The sequence below is a fragment of the Pelophylax lessonae genome (genome assembly GCF_965119305.1).
Source record: "Pelophylax lessonae genome assembly, chromosome: 2".
NCBI classification, from domain to species: domain Eukaryota; kingdom Metazoa; phylum Chordata; class Amphibia; order Anura; family Ranidae; genus Pelophylax; species Pelophylax lessonae.
In genome coordinates, this window is record NC_138769.1 from 248,735,527 (window position 1) to 248,741,803 (window position 6,277).

Here is a 6,277-nt window from a genome sequence, read left to right on the forward strand (position 1 = left end):
ACCCAAAACCCACCTGTTACAAAGACATGCAATCCTTTACCTATTACATAAGTTACCTGCTTGTAGGTTTTATTTTGATGGAAGAATACTTAAAAACAATTGTATAATTTAGGACTCAAAAAAAAAAAACATATCCCAGATCCCTCTGTTAAGGTTTAAGAATTCAATGGGAATATCTATTTACTTTGGTTGGTCCATGATAGAACCTGCACTGCCAGGGAAACTTCAAAGTTGAATTTACACACTACTAAGTGATTAAAGTGATTAAGGGATGAGTTTCAGGAAAACAGTAATTTCTTGTATTTAACTTTTAAAGCTTTGAGCAATTTGGGAAGTTATTAAACATTTGTGTCCCAAAAAAGTCCTACAAGAGCTGAGTATGTAGCTTGATTTGAAATCGGGCAGACATCTCAGTGAAAATGGCAGGCATTTGTCTGTCCTGGAAGTAGCCAGGACCTGTCATGGCATTTCTAAATGAATGGTGCATATACATAAAGTTGCATCCCAGGGAAGCTGAACATGGATTAATCCCTATCTGATCATCCCAGTAGAATGGAAGTAAAGCCTAAAATTAAAAAAAAAAAAAACTGCTAGCAGGCAGGCTCTTTATTGCAGAAGTCTCCTGCTCTGAGTCTTCTTTGAAATGTACACTGAGCTGCACATGTGCCAAAGACTGGCACCTGGAAGAAACCGGGAAGAAGATTCTAGCGTTGGACAGCTAAAACTTAGGTAAGTATGGCAAACTTGCTTTCCCGGTGCCGAGCTATCAGCATAAGCCAGCATGGTTGCCTACAAGTACATGCAAGAGTTATGGAAGAAGAAGCAGTCAGATGTGATGAGGTTTCTCCTGCGTGTCTGCTGCTGGCAGTATCGCCATCTATCTTCTCTCCATTGTGCACCACGTCCCACTCGTCGAGACAAAGCTAGTAGACTAGGCTACAAGGCAAAGCAAGGGTATGTCATCTACCGTGTCAGAGTTTGCCATGGTGGAGGTAAGCGCCTGTGCCCAAGAGTGCAACCTATGGTAAACCTGTGCATCATGGTGTTAACCAGATCAAGTTTGCTAGCAGCCTGTAGTCTGTTGCTGAGGAGCGTGCTGGCCGTCACTGTGGAGGACTGAGAGTTCTTAACTCCTACTGGGTGGGTGAAGACTCCGTTTATAAGTTCTTTGAGATCATCCTCATTGACACTTTCCACAAGGCCATCAGACCCAATCCAGACACCCAATGGATCACAAAAGCTGTGCACAAACACATGGAGAAGTGTGGGCTGACATCCACTGGCAGAAAGAGCCGTGGTCTTGGCAAAGGTCACAAGTTCCATCTTACCATTGGTGGCTCTCGTCGTGCTGCCTGGAGAAGACACAACACTCTTCAGCTCCACCATGACCACTAACTGGGATCGTACTTGTATATTTGACATTAAAATAAAGTTGTTTTTGGACAAAAAAAAAAAGCATGGCAAATTTTATTTACACTTTAAAGTGGTGATACAGTTAAAAAGTTTTTTTTTTTTTTTTTAATAAGAAACTTGTCATACTTACCTGCTCTGTGCAATGGTTTTACACAGAGCATTGAACCTGAACCTCCTCTTCTGGGGTCCCCTGCTGGTGCGCTAAGCTCCTCCTTCCTTCTGCATGTCCCCATAACAAACCGCTTGCTATGGGGGCACTTGTACAGGCTCGATCCCAATCTGGGCTGCGTGTGTCTATTGACGCACACTGCATAGCTTGGCTCTGGCCCCACTCCTTCCTTAATGAATTTGATTGACAGCAGCAGGAGCAATGTATATGTGTGTGTATGTATGTGTGTACTCTTCTTCTCTTCTTCTCTTTTCATCAGAAGCTGGACTAACAACCAGCTTCTGTAGAACAGCCATGCTGGAAAGCCAGAACGTCATAATACAATAGGTCAGTGGATGAGAACCCTGCATCACACATTGTCATCAGTTTTCTTCTTTTCTTTTTTTTTTGTTCAACCCGCTGGTTTAACAAAAAAAAAAAAATGTGTGTATACCCAGCGTAAAGTAGTATTAAAGGCAGATTTTTTTAAAAAAAAAACTGCTCTGTGCAATGGTTTTACACAGAGCAGCCCCAATCCTCTTCTTCTCGGATCCCCCGACGGCACTCCTGGCCTCTCCCTCCTGCCGAGTGGCCCCATAGCAAGGAGCCGCTGCTCTGTGTGTCCATTCACACATGGAACGTGGCTTTGCCCCACCCCCACTCTCTCATTGGTTCACTGGCTGTAACTTGACAGTAGCCAATGGCTCCCGCTGCTGTGTCAGTCAATGAGGAAGAAGAGACCCGGCAGAGCCGCTGCTCTCGTGCACATCTGTACTGACTGACGGAAAATCGGCCGTTGTGTTGACGGCCAACAAAAATTTTATAGCCTGCACACCAGATTTTATTTGGCCGAAAAGTCAGAGTCGGTTGTCGAAAGCATCATACTAACAAGCCGAAAATCGGCCGATCGGACGTTGGCCAAAAATTCCCGGCCAATAATCAATGCGTGTGTACGAGGCATTATTGTTTTACAAAGAGATAACAATGCTCCTGGAGGTGCGCTCAAATTTTCCTTTCTTCTCAGTTTTAATTTATGCTCATGTGTTATGAAAATTAATACTACTTTCTGGATCAAAAATATTCCCCTAGATATCACAATGACATAAAAACCAGGGGAAGCTTTTGTTGGAAAAAAATATAGCTACAGTATATTGTGACATTAAGAATTTATTCATGCAAACAATATAAGGTTACTGATACGTCAACTTTAATGCAGCATTATTTTATTTATACATTAATTAATACCATTTCATTGGAAGGCCCCCAAATACTATCCACTGCTACCAGCAGCCTAAGGGTTTAGAGCAATGCCCATTTTTTTAAAGTAGAAATTCAGGCATGAGTTAATGTGTACAGATGTGAATTCTAATGAATACTTGATAATCTCAACAAGAAGGGTAAATTGTGCTGTGTTTGTCCTACAGATGCCTAACCTTCACACTCCAGTCTGGTTTAAGCAATCAGCTGGGGTCTAATACAACATAATAACAGCAATTCAGCTGTGCAGCAAGTCTGATTGCCCATAAACTATTAAAAAGCCACGTGGTGCTGTGTAAATAAGGAACTGATTAGGAGCTATTCGCCATGCTGACAACCATTTCATTCAATTAGCTATTCTTTGTTTTTTCCTTTATCTCGTGCCTACAAAAGCAGAAATTACACTGCTGAAGAAGGTGCTTTATGCTTGTGGATAGAAGGCTCAACATTCTATAATTGGTTTTACATTAAGAATTGATAGTCATTTGAAAAGCCAAGCATTGTAAAATTAACTAAGTGGCCAGCATAATTAGAGGTTTCTTTCCTACACTTTCTGCATGATATGTTTCTAATATGATTTCCAGTTACATACATTGTTTTCAAAGTATCGAGAAGAGAGAGAAATATGGAGGGTTATACTGTTGACCTCTCCTTCCACAAATGCTGCATACCTGCTTATCATGCTAATGCAATCGTTTGAATACTTTCTGAGTTGCTTACCTGCAATTAGTCAGGAGTTCTGACTTTACTTGCTGCATACTTGTTACAGGTAACTGACTCAGAAAGTAAGAAAACAAAGATATCCAGGCAAATGGTATTTTCAAAATTAATCAGTATACACTGATCAGCCACAATGTAATGACTAATGATGGGCTCATCACATGCCTGACAAAGGGGTCCTGCGTGACTCCGAAATGTTGCACTTATCCTGATGTGATCCCTTTGCAATAAAAAATTTCTTTGGACTACTGTGCAAGATCCATGGTGTGCTGGCGAACATGTATGTTTGTCTGTGATAGATCCAGTGTCCAGCTGGTGATCACTGCAGCACCCACAACCCTGGAAGGTGTGCGATGGAAATATGTCCAGCGTCCAGTGTACAGCTGGTGATCGCTGCAGCACCCACAACAGTTGTGCCTATACCCTGGAAGGTGTGCGATGGGATAATGTCCAGTGTCCAGCTGGTGATCACTGCAGCACCCACAACAGTTGTGCCTATACCCTGGAAGGTGTGCGATGGGATAATGTCCAGTGTCCAGCTGGTGATCGCTGCAGCACCCACAACAGTTGTGCCTATACCCTGGAAGGTGTGCGATGGGATAATGTCCAGTGTCCAGCTGGTGATCACTGCAGCACCCACAACAGTTGTGCCTATACCCTGGAAGGTGTGCGATGGGAATATGTCCAGCATCCAGTGTACAGCTGGTGTGCGATGGGAATATGTCCAGCGTCTAGTGTCCAGCTGGTGATCGCTGCAGCACCCACAACAATTGCGCCTACTATTCCCTGTAAGGTGTGTGATGGGAATATGTCCAGCATCCAGTGTACAGCTGGTGATCGCTGCAGCATCCACAACAGTTGTGCCTATACCTTGGAATGTGTGCGATGGGATAATGTCCAGCGTCCAGTGTCCAGCTGGTGATCGCTGTAGCACCCACAACATTTGTGCCTATACCCTGGAAGGTGTGCGATGGAACTATGTCCAGTGTCCAGTGTCCAGCTGGTAATCACTGCAGCACCCACAACAGTTGTGCCTATACCCTGGAAGGTGTGCAATGGGAATATGTCCAGCATCCAGTGTACAGCTGGGGATCGCTGCAGCACCCACAACAGTTGTGCCTATACCCTGGAAGGTGTGCAATGGGAATATGTCCAGCGTCCAGTGTACAGCTGGTGATCGCTGCAGTACCCACAACAGTTATGCCTATACCCTGGAAGGTGTGCAATGGGAATATGTCCAGCATCCAGTGTACAGCTGGTGATCGCTGCAGCACCCACAACAGTTGTGCCTATACCCTGGAAGGTGTGCAATGGGAATATGTCCAGCGTCCAGTGTACAGCTGGTGATCGCTGCAGTACCCACAACAGTTGTGCCTATACCATGGAAGGTGTGCTATGGGAATATGTCCAGCCTCTAGTGTACAGCTGGTGATCGCTGCAGCACCCACAACAGCTGTGCCTATATCCTGGAAGGTGTGCGATGGGAATATGTCCAGCATCCAGTGTCCAGCTGATGATCGCCGCAGCACCCACAACAGTTGTGTCTATACTCTGGAAGGTGTGCGATGGGAATATGAACTATAAGGATGGGCTCAGGCGTGTTCAAATTGTATCCACCAGGAACCACCAATCAAAGGCAACGTGTGTATGTGCAGCTGCGGGCCGGGAAATGCCTCACTGCCAATGATTGGCGGTGTGCCGTGACGGCTTCCTGAAGGGTATGATCTGAACACGCCTGAGATCATCCCTAGGTATGACCACTGACAGGTACAGTGAATAACACTGATTATTTTGGGACAATAGCACCTAAACGTGGGTGGGGTAGATTACCACTTAAGGTTGTTCTCCCTTAATGAACGAAAGAGATTACGGCACCCCAGGATCATGTTGCTGGGTAGTAACACTGCCAGCAAAATTAGGAAACCGACCCACCAAATAAAGGTGGCGCCTAGCCCTTCAAACTCCAGAAAACAGACAGTAGTCGAAAAGGAAATAAGGGACAGAAACCAAAAGGAGTTCTATAGTTGAGGAAGGGAATCAGGCAGACTGCGATGACTACATGTAAAACAATCTTTATTGTTGCATAATATGTGTGATTTGACATATTATGCAACATTATGCAATATTATGCAACAAGAAAGATTGTTGCACTATAGAACTTCTTTGGGTTTCTGTTCTCCATTTCTTTTTCGTTTAATCCCCTTAATGACCAGGCCATTTTTTGAAATATGGCACTGCTTTACTATAACTGACAATTGTCGACGCTGTATCCAAATAAAATTGATGTCTTCAAATAGAGCTTTTGGTGGTATTTGATCACCTCTGTGGTTTTTATTTTTTGCGCTATAATCAAAAAAAAGAGCGAAAATTCTGAAAGAAAAAAAACAAATATTATTTACTTTCTGCTATAAAACATATCCAATTAAAAAAATATTAAAAAATCTATTTATTTCAACAAATTAGGCCAGTATATATTCTGCCACATATTTTTGGTAAAAAAAAAAAAAAAATCCCAATATGTGTATATTGGGACCAGACGATACGTCAGCGGCAGGTGGCACCAGACGCTACGTCAGGGGCGGGTGGGACCAGACGCTACGTCCCCATGCCCCCAAGCCGGCCTTTCCATACGAACGCTGCAGCGTTCAGTTCTACTGATACATGGAGACTTTGTGACATGCTTGATTACCTTTGTTTTATGTAAGTGCACTACTTTTATAATAAATGTTACATTTTAAA

General features: G+C 43.6%; 1 pseudogene across 1 annotated transcript; it reads left to right on the top strand.

Moving 5' to 3' along the window:
* Positions 1–762: 762 nt before the first annotated feature.
* On the top strand, positions 763–1,455 carry LOC309545533 (large ribosomal subunit protein eL15-like; annotated as a pseudogene). Its single transcript has one exon. The product of its transcript is annotated as a large ribosomal subunit protein eL15-like (transcript).
* The last annotated feature ends 4,822 nt before the right edge of the window (positions 1,456–6,277 follow it).